Source organism: Festucalex cinctus, chromosome 1, assembly GCF_051991245.1.
Source record: "Festucalex cinctus isolate MCC-2025b chromosome 1, RoL_Fcin_1.0, whole genome shotgun sequence".
Lineage (NCBI taxonomy): Eukaryota > Metazoa > Chordata > Actinopteri > Syngnathiformes > Syngnathidae > Festucalex > Festucalex cinctus.
The window spans coordinates 26,501,885-26,515,943 of record NC_135411.1 but is presented as its reverse complement, the minus strand read 5'-3'; the positions used below and the strand labels follow the sequence as shown (position 1 = coordinate 26,515,943).

General features: G+C 41.2%; 1 protein-coding gene across 9 annotated transcripts in view; it reads left to right on the top strand.

Annotated features, from left to right (window-relative positions):
• adgrl1a (adhesion G protein-coupled receptor L1a) overlaps positions 1 to 14,059 on the top strand; it is a 212,102-nt gene that overhangs the window by 13,340 nt on the left and 184,703 nt on the right. For 6 of the 9 annotated variants that reach the window (XM_077526170.1, XM_077526196.1, XM_077526161.1 and 3 more), the window contains exon 1: positions 4,985 to 5,453. The gene's annotated coding sequence lies outside the window, so the exon portion shown is untranslated. The other 3 variants (XM_077526134.1, XM_077526127.1, XM_077526142.1) reach the window with 3 other exon arrangements.

Sequence of the window (14,059 nt, the reverse complement as noted above, 5' to 3'; positions counted from 1 at the left end):
ATCTTGTGCTTTGAGACCAAACGCTGCTGTTTATCCTAACGTATGAGTTCTATTGGCAAGGTTATTGTAGCAGGCGGTGGCGGGAGGCTTTTAATTCAGTCCTTTGCTGTCGTCCCTGCTGTGTATAAGTGTAGTGGCAGTTGTAATGTATGACCCCGCTGGAAAGTGCTGAGCAAGCGACCGCATGCAGCAGCTTTGCATGCGACGCTAACACGCGCAAGGAGCACCCGAGTGTGCGTCACCCGTTGACTCACATGCGCACCCATTCATCCCCCACCGCCGCCACCCACTTTTAAGCAAGTGTTCCGAAATAGCAGAGCTCAAGGGCTTTCACTTGTTTTGGTTTTTCACCTGCAGACATGGAGTGCCAAGCTGGTTTATTATGACACTTGTTCCCCAGCCACCGCAACAGGTCTATTACTGTGGAATAGTAAATTAGGCCTTTTCATGAAGTTCCTGGGTGACAAAAATGCGAGTGACTACCGCTGACTAGAACTAAAACAATGACAAATGTTTGTTTGGGATTATGCTCCCGGATATATCCTAGAAATATGAAGATTAATCCAGCAGAACATGTCGATATGGTGATATGTAAAAATTGCACTCTAAAAACAGATTTCAACCACTGTTTAACCCCTAACCGCCGGTTAAATTCATAACCTGCCGTTAACTAACCGGTCGTTAAATACGTGTTGTTCAAAACATGGTTAGTCACGCCATTTGTTAATGGCACCATCAAAGTTGTACCGTTTACGTCACTGTTTAGCACCAATATATCACACAATTCCTCTTTTTGTTTACTTCCGGGTCGGCAAAAGCAAAGGAATACTATCCAAATGACCCTTGGCACTCGCCGAAAAAAAAAAGAAGCCGGACGTTTTCTGCTGACAAAGAAAACGTTAATCAATCAATGGTAATAATAAGCAATAATTTAGGAGATTTTGTGACATTATTTATTTATTTTTAATTCATCATAATTTGTATTCTTTTTTCGACTGAATATTTTGTGTAATATTTTTGTAGCATATAATATTGCATGTTTTGGTCTGATTTTGTTTCTCATATTTTTGTCTTTTTTGTCTAACATATTTGTATATTTGACTGATTTGTATTTTTTGTGTAATATTTTGATAGAAGTTTAAATTATTTGTCTTCTTTTGATATTTACATACTTCTAATATGTGTGTATTTTTCATCTAATTTTTTATCATTTGTAATTACTGTTTTAACTTAAATGAAAAAAACCCATTATTGTTATATTGAATTTAAATTTATTTAAATTAATAATTAGTCTTTAAAAAACATTTTTATTCGTTCTCTTTTGACTATGCATGAGACTTGGAATTATATTACGGCTAAAAGGTAACGTGTGCTTAACTCTTCATCAGAATAATCACCAATGTCAACTTCAAACCCTCAATACACTCTCTTTTTCTTGCACTCAGTGGGCATATAATGTAGGAAGCATTAGTCACGAACACAGCGTTAACCACACTGTTAAAAAGTTAGTGTCGGTCCTTGGGCGTGTTAACTTTAACAGCAAGTTAACAGCCACTTAAAGTTAACAGAGTTTTGAACAACAAAATAACAGTGTCGTGAAAGTTAAGTCGGTTAAATCTACTTAACCAGTGGTTAAAGATATAACCGAGTTTTGAACAACCGGGCCCAGGTAGTTATGTGTCCGACAGATCCTTTGGTTACAACAACCAGTCTAGAATGGTCAGTGTTTTCAACCAATATATATATCGGTGATTGGGCTAATCGATACAAATTGGTCATTCTGACCAAAAGATTGATTAATCTGTTAGAGGCTAACATTTTTTGGGGAATCCCGTGACTTGTGAGATTCCCCCGTCCGGGAACTCGTTCTTTTGGTCACGACCCACAGCTCGTGACCATAGGTGAGGGTCGGAACGTAGATCGACCGGTAAATCGAGAGCTTTGCCTTTTGGGTCAGCTCTCTCTTCACCACGACGCACCGATCCGCCTGTCGATCTCCCGCTCCATCCTACCCTCACTTGTGAACAAGACCCCAAGATAATTAAACTCCTCCACTTGGGGCAGGACCTCATCCCCGACCCGGAGAGGACACGCCACCCTTTTCCGACTGAGGACCATGGTCTCGGATTTGGAGGTGCTGATCTTCATCCCAACCGCTTCACACACGGCTGCGAACCGCTCCACAGTGAGAGTTGGAGATCCCGGCCTGATGGAGCCAACAGCACCACATCATCTGCAAAGAGCAGAGATGCAATGCTGAGGCCACCAAACCGGACCCCCTCAAAGCCTCGGCTGCGCCTAGAAATTCTGTCCATAAAAGTTATGAACAGAATCGGTGACAAAGGGCAACCTTGGCGGAGTCCAACCCTCACTGGAAACAAATCCGACTTACTGCCGGAAATGCGGACCAAACTCTGGCAACGGTTGTACAGGGACCGAACAGCCCGTCTCAGGGGGTTCGGTACCCCATACTCCCGAAGCACTCCCCGAGGGACATGGTCGAACGCCTTCTCCAAATCTACAAAACACAGGTGGACTGGTTGAGCGAACTCCCACGCACCCTCGAGGAGGATCCTGCTGAGGTGGAATATTTACAAAATTTGCTGGTCCATTATTTGTCATTCATCAGTGTCCAGGGCACCCTTCCATCAACGTCAGTTCATTTTTTTCAAGCTGAACCAAACTGTAATAGTCAGCCTGTCGTTTTATTTTAACCACGCTTCCGTCAACACTTGGTCACTTCTATTATTGGTCACCAAAAGTGGTGTCCGTGAGTGACGGGTTGAGAGGCCTGTCTGTACGTGCCCCGGTTAGTGACGATGACATAGATGTACGAAAAGTCACTTTTTTCAGTCCTTAGTCCGTCATATTTTTAAAAATTTACCATCATTCATCAGAAAAATGGGCATTCTTCAGCAGTCTTGGGCAGTAACTAGTTACTATAACTTATAGTATAACAGATTTAATTTTGCATACATAGCAAATCTGTCATTGTTAGATTTCCAGTGTTCGATGAAATCTGGTGTAAACAGTGTTATTCTGACACTGTTATGATACAAAATTACTCTGTCAGCGTAAATTTCCTCAAGTGTTGGAGCGGAAGCAAATTAATTAATTAATTGGAATCTGAATAGCCCTACCTTGAGTGTTAAATTGACCACATCCTCTTTTCCAGTGAAGGACAAACCTTCCAAACTGCCAGCGTGCTATCAGAATTTCAACATCCAGTTGTTGTCGGGGCAGCGTGGATAAGTGGTAGAATGATTGTCTCCCAACTCTGAGAGTGTGTATTCGATCCCAGGCCAGTGTAACTATGTCAAAGTATCCTTGAACAACATATTGAACCCCCAAGTTTCTCCTGATGCTTTGTCATCAGTAGTCAAAATGTAAATTGCTTTGAGAGCCTTGTAAGGAGGAAAAACGCTATATAAATGAAGTACCATTTGCCCGAGTAAAGTGTAGTTTAAGTTACATTTTTAAGACTGACACATTCACAAGTGTTTAACACCAGACATTTGGCAGAATTAAATGTGTACCACTGATACTAGTTTAGAGTACATTCAACAATACTCAGTGTTTACCAGTGTAGATTTTTAACACCATAACAGTGTTGGAGTAACACTGGTAAAGTGTGAAAAAGTAACATATTTTCAAAGCGTCATATTTACACTCACTGATGTGGGCACATATAAACACTTTTCTAGTGTTAGATTTAACATGCTCTGGGTTCATCTAACACTGGTGATTTTGCTGTGTGTTCTCCATCAAATCAAGCTGCCTCGTCGTTCTTATTATTCAACATTGTAATGGAAATGCACTATTTTCCAGGTCGTGGAAGGGACTGCTTTATTATTCAAGATTTTGAGACCTAGGTTTTGAACAATAGGCTGCTCTTCTCTGTGGTCCGTCAGATTGAAAGTTTGATATTGTGATTCACTCAATGTAGTTCTCCACAATATCAATCTGCGACTGCTCCATGATAATTTGAAAGGCGGGGCATTCTGTACAATACTTTGAGCTGATTGGACAATGCAGCATTGTGCACCTTTGTTTTAACCAATTACGGCCACGGATGAAAATGTCGTCTTCGTTCTCGTCGAACGGGGGAAAAGCACGAACATCTTACCAGCTAAAAATGCACGAAGCGCCTCTTGCTGTTCAACATTCAACAAGGAAAAGATGAGTAATTCTGCAAGAGCGGAATTAATTGCAGCGTCCATTTGTCCACGTTGGGTTTGTTTGTTTGCCCCGGCGTCTGCGTTGGCTTCCTGGTTTTGTCACAGCTGCATCTGCCACCCCCAAACACAATGTCGCCCTGTGATTGGTCCAATTTGAACCACCAGTGGTTGAAATCGGTGGAAATGAACGGGCTCGGCACAAGATTTCTCCGGAGTCTGAGAACTCATGAAGGTTATAGAAGAGCAAGATATGTTTGAATTTTATTTAAATGTTCTGGAGGCAGGGTTTAGCTAGTCTTTCCCCTGTGAATAGGAGGTTTGACTAGCCTATTATTATTATTATTATTATTATTATTATTATTATTATTATTATTATTATTATTAAAAAACAATAACTATTAATACTACCAAAAAACAAAAACTATTACTTATAAGCATATATCAGTTCAATGCTGTATTTGACCTGTTAGGCGTTTGACTGGCACGAGAGCGAAAGTGATACATCTAGCTTCCTTATTTGGACATTGGGGGGCGTTTCTAAACTGGAATCGAGGCAACGAGAAGGCGCCACCAGCTTCTCATGTCAGCTTTGAAACAGCCCGACGAAGAAGTGCGCTGGTACAAAAGGAGCATGTGAATGTTTTTAGTGCATGTGTGTGTGAGTGCGTGTCTGTCGACCGGCGAGCGGGGGAAAGGAGCACGCGAGTGTGTGCGTCAGTGCGCAGCGTTTCGGCGCATGAGCGAGCGAGAGAGAGTGCACAGTGCACACTTGCACACGTACGCCGCGTCCTTCCTCTCTTGTACGGTTTGCCCCCTCATCGCCTCATTTGAAGCTGCGAGCGGTCGAGGACACCACTCACACTCTTAGGAATCAAGGACATTTAAACAGAAAGAAAACAAAAAAATACAGTTTTTGTTGCGCGTGGCGCTAACTTGCGTGTGATTCTGAGTCCTTTTCAATCCGGGACGATGCTGTCGTTGTTTATTTTGATGCCCACACGGGCGCATTTTTATCTGTGAGGATCAACACCTCCCTAAACTGCCTGTTTTTGACTTTGACACAATTATTTTTGCATTGTTGTTTCGCCTTTAAGACAGCGGGCTGTATTAATTTTTAATTCGTATGCATTCGCACGAAGGTGGCACCCAGTGAGGAGGAGAGAGGAAGGAAGAAGCAGCTTGCAAGAAAGTGAGGCGGGACGCCAGAATGAATGAATGAACGAATGAATGAGCCACACTGAGCTTCCCCAGCAAGCGCACATTGCAGGACCAGAGGTAGGAACCACGCAATTCTTGTGATTTTGATATAACATATGTGCTACTTGAATCGTCTGGATGCTTTCTGCTTGTGAGATTTGTGCGGTTCTTGGCCTGTGCAGTATACATTATTAATATATATGGACTCAGATAAGCATCCTGCTTTGCATAGGCGGCAGAGGTGGGCATTTTTTTTTTCTAACACAGCCAAAAAGGACAAGCGTGCATGCAATATTTCACAGCCCCCACTCTCCCTAGACAAGTGTGGGGCTGTTTATGAATTTAGAGTACAAGGAGCCCAGAGCCACAAAGTGAACTACCCTCAACATCCCGTACAGAGTACACCATTAATCCTCCACCTTGTCAAATCATGACCCGTGGGCCACTTGGCCTCAGGAGGAGGAGGAGAGATGGAAAGAGAGAGAGAGAGAGAGAGAGAGAGAGAGAGAGAGAGAGAGAGAGAGAGAGAGAGAGAGAGGGGAGGAGGAGGAGGGATGGTGGGCCACTAGAGTCCTTGACAAATGTCCCTGCAGCAAATTGAGTCGTACTTTAATTTCCCTTTAAAATGTAACTTCAACAAAGTAGTCGAAAACAAAAGCAAGGATGACACATGTCTATTTTGGCTGCGGCAAAAACATGACAAAAAAAAGTCCCCCCCTTCTCTTCTTCCTGAATGTAATTAAACATTTCATCCCGGGGTTCATATGGTGAAGCTATGCTGATCTAATTCCCCTGCATAATAAAACATGTAATAAAAAAAAAAGGCACGGGCAGCCCACACTGTCGTTACAGCGGAAGAAATTAAACCTTTTGTCTTTGTGTTGTTGTGGTGATAAAATTGAAACGGCGGTAGGTAGGAAAACAAAAGGGGGCAACACAGCGAGTTATTTCCTGCCGGTAAGCCTTTTGCTCATTTCACCACGGTGCATTGTGTTTGTCCTGACAATTCTGGGTCCTGAAATTGGCATGTCTATTCCGAGTTGGTGGTGGGACTGCTAAATGAAATTCAAATTCTTCAGGTGGTAAAAAAGAAGAAAAAAAACAGCAATATTGGAACTGTCTGATGGCGTTATCTTGCCGTTCAAGAAGCCAGACTCCGAATTGGTTTACTGCCAAACCCGCCCTCCCTGGGAAGACAGAGGGATTTATTCCTGCCCCCCCCACACACACCCTCTTGTCTGTGTGTCACATCGCTATCAGAAAAATTATTCTCGCCTCTCGCTGGCTGAATAATATTCATACATTAGCATGGCATTAATGCGCGTCAGACTTTTAATAAGTCACTGGCCGTAATTAGACTGATTGCAGTTCACAAGCACTGTGTTACTGCTGGTCAGTTTGTTTCCAGAGGAACATATATCGACTGGTTACATATATATATATATATATATATATATATATATATATATATATATATATATATATATATATATATAGATTTTTTTTTTATTATTTATTTTTTTTTGCTTCGCCGCAAAATTCATTTGCTGGCTATCCACTCATGCATGGCTGAACGAGCAGGCATGCAAATGCAAGATACGTGCACACACAGATACATTTTTAATTTTCATGCATACATAAATGGGGGTGAAATGTCCCAAAAGTGAATCCTCTTGTTTCCTTTGCATGCCACTTTTTTTTTTTTTTAATATGCATGCAAACCCTACAGCTCTTTTAACAAGGCTTCCTCGATGAATATGTTAATGGGAAATAATCAGAAAGACAGCCACTAATATGAATTTCAGAAATTGACCCACGACATAGAATTTCCTCATGTCCTCGGGACAGATATGTTGTTATTCCTTTTCCTCCCCATGAATGCAAAACCAGAATGCAGCAAAAACAGCAGGTTGTAAAATCCCAGTCATGATGAGATTTGAAAAGAAATCACTGTTAATTAGAATCTAGGGAACATTGACGTCTGTGTGTATAAAAGCTTTTCGTCAGGCTTTTGTTGGGAAGCTGTCAAGGACGTGTTGAAAAAGTTGTTCAATCGCGCTGGCCTTTGGGCTCACGAAGTAGCTTAATTAAAAATATAATAACGCCTTCCGGTGGTGCAACAATTCCACAAATACACGGTCCATCTGTGCAGCGATTTGATTTCAAATCTCTCAGTCTGATTCACGGCAACTGCCAGGCAAAATGTCACTTCCATTTCCATCAGAGCTCTTAGAGTACAAGCACAAATAATAGACATTGCTATTGCTATTTCCACACGACTCCCGAAAATTGATGCAATGTTTTCATGTTTCATGTCAAGCTGCTTTTAAGCCCAATACTCCAACGTAAATTTAACTTTTTTTTTTTTCGTTTTTTGCTCATGCCAAGCGTCCAGTCGTGATATCCGATTAGAGTGACAAGCCTCTCTCCGGCTGACCTCCCGTCCTCCTGCCAAGCGCAGGAAGTTATTTTTTTGATAATCATGTCCGTGCTCTGTATTGATTCTCTGTAATTCTGAAGATTGTTTGCAATTATAATCCATTCAAAACAAACCTTTTGCAAGATTGGATTCCCCCCCCCTTCTCTTTTCCGCTGCCCAGCCAAATAAAAAAAGCCTCTTTTTAACAAAAACAAAACAAAACAATCATCCTCACGGTATTTGTCGCCAATTTCTTTTTAGAAGTGTTAATGATTTAAGTGTTTCAATTGCAAGGAGTGATTAGCGAGTTTTCCTCCAGCAATTCCTTCCAATTAGACATCAGGCAACGGTGATGGATGCCGTGCTGCTTATTGTACCGTGTTTATGTGCGTTTTCTCCCGTACTGTCTCCAGATTGTTTGGGAACAAGGAGCTAGTATCAGTTTGTCTTCTTTGCGAAGGTCGCAAGCGTTGTTTGTCCTGGCAAGTGGCGCGTCTGGTGAGTCGGGACCGGAAGGCCATTGCCATTGTAATGACAGTTTATTGTGCTTCAGTGTTTTACCTCTGCGGAAATGACTGCTTGTGCAACTAATATTTGCCTGACAAAATAGCCAATTGTGGTTTTATAATACATTTTTTTGTTTTGTTTATTTTCCACGGTAAATAGCTGGTTTGCGTTTTATGTTAGAAAATGACTAGCGGGGGCAGCATAGTGCATTGTGGTTACTTCGTCTGCCTCACAGGTACTAAATTGAGGCTTTGAATATCCTGTGAGGGTTCCCACATTCTGAAATCATGCATGTGTAATTCATTGAAATCTTTAAGTTGTCTGTAGGTTTGAGTGCGAGTGTCTATATTTTGCATGTCTACATTTATTTAGTAAGTAATCTTTTCGATACATAGTACTTGCCAAAGTTGCCAGGTTTATTTTAAGAAGAAACATTACTTTTACTGCATTACTTGGTGTCACATTTTTTTTAATCCGGTATTGCTTGCACCATCTATTTGTTTTGGTTTGTCAGAGCGACTTTTGCCTCAGGCACTGTCACCATGACTTTCACCAATCCAATGTAAACGCTCTCGATGTTTGACTCCATCCAATCAAATGGGGCCAGGCAGTCACATGACACACGGTCTCCGCGGGCTAACCCTTAGATGAGGGGTCACCAATGGGGTGCCCGCTGCCCATTCATGGGACATTTTGATTTTCCAGGGATGTTGTAGAAATCATCATTTGAAAATATAACACTGACAGAGATTTATAGAAATAGTGTTGCTTGTTGATTTTTTTTTCAACCATCTATTCTCTGTACCGCTTATCCTCACTCTATTTCCTATTTTTTGTCATCACATAAATGCATATCACTAATTATTAATAATAACAAGATTAAAGGTAATTTGAGTAAATTTGCAGTTTGAGAAGTGTGTGAGAAACTGGCAGGCCTTCACTTTAATCAGGAGCCAAGAAGTAAGTGTCAGTTGCAAAATGGTTGCTGACCCCTGCCGTAGTGACGAGAAAAAAAAACAGCTGCGTCATGCACTGTTGTCTGCGTCTGCTTAAAAACGTCCACATTTCAACCTGCAAGAACTCCACTTTGAAGTTGAGAATACACATTGCGGTTTGTTCTCTACCTTTAATTCTTATTATTATTTTTAAAAACTTCCTTATGCTAAATGTTTCTAATGTTTGTTGTATGTTTTAACATTGTCAATACCTATTTTTTTTTCTCTTTTTTTTGCTCTGAATGTTGTTAACTACTGTGTTTGTTGATGCTTCTTTCCTTGTGTTAAAGCACATTGAGTGGCCTTGTGTATGAAATGTGCGATACAAATAAACTTGCCTTGCCTTGTGAGGCTGTTGTGCCATTTTGCGAGCATAAGCAAAGTTGATTTAATACAAAATTTTCTTTAATTTGTTATTTTATAAATATTTAATGTGTTATTGGTTTAATTAAAGTGATATTATGAATTTGCACATTCCTAATTTATATTTTATAATTTGACCTTGATGCTTGGACCACTCACGGAAAACGTAATTACTCATACTCACATAATTATTTGGAGTACTGCTTTTTACTTTTACTTGCGTCACATTATTCTGAAGTAATTATAATTACTTGAGTACAATTTTTAGCTACTCTACTCATCTCAATATGTGCCAGCCCAGAGTGTCTGGCCCAAAGCCAGCTGGTGTCAGCCCCAGCTCCTCCAATGAGGACCACCATAGAAAACGGATAGATGGATGACACTGACAAAAATCGGAGTGTCATGCACAAAAAGCTCGGCGACGGGAAGTTTCTTGTTGCCATGTCGCCGTGCGATGCCGCAAGCCGGTGTTGAATGCTCGAGGTTTGGATTCCGAGGGATCCGTTTTCCTGGAACCCATTTCGCGTGCTAATTCAATTCCACGGCTGCCGGCCTTCCGCACGTCGGCGCCAGCGTGGCGAAAATAAGCGGCGGCAACTGGAGAGCACGAACACACACACACACACACACACACACACGCAAAAAAAAGGATCGATGGGGACTGTTTTTCATAAATTGAGTGGGTGTTAAATTAGCTGGACAGGGCTGGTGTAGCAACACTTGGGATTGAGTGAGTGGTATATTTGGGTGGTGTCTATTGACTGTGACACCGACTGAAAAGACGCACACCCTGATGCTCAATCAATGGGAACAATCAGGCCTGCCGCCATTTGTGTTTGGATTTCTTTCAGAGTGGAAGGCAGTGCAATTTTCACCAGCAAATACTTGTAATGGTACTGTAATCTTGTAATGGCCACTTCTGATTGCCGCTTTGTCGTCTGCCTGATTTTCACTATTTATCTTGAAAGCAAGTGCAAATAGCAGTATTCAGCTCACTTTGCTAGTACTACTGTACCAAATGCTGAATGGCTTTTAAAGGCTCTGTGCAAATATAATTCTGACACCTCTTGAGAAAAAGCCCCCCGCCCACCCCACCCCGAATCAATATAACCTTGCCCCACTGGTTGTTTGGCATTTCAGTGAAGTCGGTCATGGCTGCTACTGCCAAAGCTTTAGAAGGGCAACAACACTCTTAAAGCTGCAGGATCGATTGTGATGCTGTTGCGCTAATAGCAAACAATATTGAATATTGCAGCACAGGAAGCCAAAAGCAAAAAAAGAACAATTATATTTTGCATGCTTAGGAAAGTAGACACAATATATATATATTTTTTCATATTCATACATTTGCCCGTCGTGCACATTTCAAGCTAACCACTTTCCATAGAATGCATTGTTACATATTGCTTTTTGTTGTTGGATTTTTATATATTTATGTTGTTTTCAAACAATTATCAATTAAAAGTTAACTGCTGAGTTAGCACACATTAATTGATATATTATGGCGAGGTGTCAAATTCATTCTTGTAACAGACTGTAAACCAGCGCTTCTCAATTATTCTTTGTTCGTATAATTTGTCTATAAAATTGTGCACCTCTACAGAAGAGCTCAGACACTCTGACAATGAGAGTACCACTGCCACCTACTGTAGGGGATGTGAAATTACACTTTTTTTTCTAGTATGGAAAAAACAACACCCAAAAAAAACAAAAACATATTCCGTGAGGTCATGCTTGCTGTTAACACATATAGACTCTAGATGAATGAATACCTCATAAAAAACACTACTTTCAAAAATGCTTGCAATATCTCAATGTTACTAAGAAAGAACACAATTTTCAATTGTATTATTTAGCAAGAAACACAAAGTCGCCACACATGATTTGCCTTTGCGGGCCACATAAAATGATATGGTGGGCCACATCTGGCCTGGGCTTTGAGTTTGACACCTGGGAACTGCAGTTTATATAATACCCTAAATGAAAAAAAAAAAAATCTTTCTCGCCAGATCAACAGAGGATGTTAACTCTAATATGTAAGCCAATCAGAAACTCAAAGGAAGTCATTAGAGGAAATAGCAAACCAGATCAAACAAACTATTTTGGAGGTTGAAAAAAAGACCCCCCCAGGCCCCCAACCCTGCATAGTACAGGCTCGGTTCAGCAGTTGTCGACTATGGTCAGTTTTTGTTGTCAGTGTCTTTCAATGGTTTATGTCGCCCGTATATTGTAGCTGCTAAAGTACAGTAGCAAATCTAGTAGTAGTAGTTGTACTGGTTTTCCAATGGAAAGGACTGAATAGCTGTTTTGTTTTTTTTCCAACTGTTTTCAAACTTTTCTATTCACTGATGAATGTAATGCTACTTTAGATGGTCCAGAAGGATGTTCTTGATGGCTGGCTGAATGAATAAACTACATCCAAATCTCGAGGCACCACTGTGACTCAGTCAAATCAGCTTCCCACGTTCCACCTGTCCCTCTAAAAAGAGGAGTCACCCGCAAATGAAAGCAAACGGTGATCAATTGACCTAATAGCTTGCGCGATCAATCCTCATGTTTTTCTGATGGCCGGATACAGGGGCGGTGGCGTAATTGGCTTGAACACGGGAGGCGCAGTGTTAATGGCAGGAGTGCACTCCTTCATCCCATCCCTTCCTCCTCTCAGCTCTCGTGGCGTCAATACTGTCACCTCTTTGTCCTCGCAGCCGTCTTCTTAATAGTGTGTACGACCCCTTTTAAAGTCTAACGCTCAACATCGACACATTCAGTCAGGCTACAAAATTAGGAGAGACAATGTATTAACAGTGTGTGCGTGTGTCCACATTTGTTCCCTACAAGCAACTGATGTTCACCTGAGCTAATTCCATAGAATGGAGATTTTGGTCCAACAGGGGCTGAGCATTGCGTTGGTTTATGTTAGCAAACCTCCCTTTAGGGGCGTCATTCTCAAAGTGTAGTGTATGTACCACTGGTGGCATATGGGCTCCCTCTAGTGGTACGTAAAAAAGAAAAATCACTGGGTTAGGGTTAGGGGTTAATGTTATTTTAAATCCTGTAGAGTACATTTCTTCAGCACAGTTCATGGGAACATGGAAACAGGTCCTTAACTCATTTGCTCCCAATAACGTGTAAATACGTTTTTTTTTATGTTCTAAGTGTCCCAAAGACGTATTTATACGTTTTTTTTGTTTTTGTTTTTTTATGCTAGAGCATACGGAAGTCTTTGATGCAGCCTCTCAACTGCAAAGAACGGTTGCAGAAATGGTAGTTATTACACAAACTGCCAGCAGGTGGCAGCAGAGCAAAGAAGATCAACCAGGGCCATGTAGAAAAAAAAAACTCAAATACTTACAATTTTGATTGGATTTGTGAAAACTGATGAAACTTAGCTCTCTTCTAATGCTAATTGCTGCAAAACGGAAACAGATAGAAACATACTTTTTTTTCCTGATGAAAGAAGAGACTTTAATCTTTCTTTTGTTAGGTTCCATGCTTTTATAGCAATAGAACACAATATTCTGTGGGCCTTGCAAAATCAGTCAAAATCCAGTAAAACAGCCGGGAGCGAACGGGATTGCTTCTGTGAAAATGGCTGGGAGTGAATGAGTTAAAAAGAATATTTGCTTATTAAATCACAATCGCAATACTGAGGGAAAAAAAATGTAATTATTTTTCAAAATCCTTGGTCTAAGAAATTCGAGAAGCGCTGCTTTAGAGTGGATGATGTTGGGCTACTACATGACAAGTGTGTTTGTGTGTGCATGTGCGTGTGCTGGGGAAAAAGAAAGAGCAGAGGACCAGAAGAGGCCGCGTGATGGAAAGTGAGCTCAACGAGCAGGAGAGCACATCTGAGGTGGATTAATTAAGGATTATAATTATGTTGGGACTGTGCGGGCCTCACCTGAGACTGCCCCTTTGCCGCCGACGCTTGGCTCCTGGCGCCCTCTGCTACCCCCCGCAACTCCCCCATTGATAACAATGAGACAAAAACACAAGCCTCACATGCGCTAGTGTACGTTCACCTATTGTTGACCACCATGCTCGAATTGTATCTAAAAGCCTCAATGCTGCCTTTTACAATCTGCTTCAGCATATGTTGCGCTGCGACGTTTGAATGCTTTTCTCCCGTCCATATGTCCACGTTGTTTGCAGGCTGACTGCATTATTAATACATCTTCTTAATTCAATTCACTGGGATTTATAGCTGCGCTAGCGTTGGTACTTTCTATAAATTGCAAACCAGCATTGTAAAGTCGCTAATGCGCTAATATTCTCCCTGCGATCACGACACACACAAAATGTACGTGCAAATATTTTAAATAGATGAGATGTAAACATAATAGCTCAAGTCAACTGAACAGCGGCTCATTGTGGTGATTATGATGGGGCTCGCTATAGAT